Raw genomic sequence first — 353 nt, 5'->3', positions numbered from 1 at the left:
TGATAATAACAATAAGATCAAATACGATATGATTTTAGAAATTAGAAATAATATGAATATTCATATATTTCGTTCTTTCTTTTTTCTTATGGTTTTCGTTACTCTTTTTTTTATTTATTATTATTATCATTTGTTTTCATTCATTTATTTTTTCCTTATCGCTGCATCGAAATAAACAAACATTCGAATTAAATCGAGCGAAGTCGATTTAATATATAATAAAATATATAATATATATTTAATATATAATAAAATTATATAATAAAATTCGCTTCATTGATTATCTCTTTTTTATATATAATTATTATAAATGATTAAAATTATAAATTATAAATGATCGCAACTACTATAAC

The sequence above is a fragment of the Apis dorsata genome, unplaced genomic scaffold (assembly GCF_000469605.1).
Source record: "Apis dorsata unplaced genomic scaffold, Apis dorsata 1.3 scaffold_1024, whole genome shotgun sequence".
NCBI lineage: Eukaryota > Metazoa > Arthropoda > Insecta > Hymenoptera > Apidae > Apis > Apis dorsata.
Note: the sequence above shows the minus strand (reverse complement) of the source record.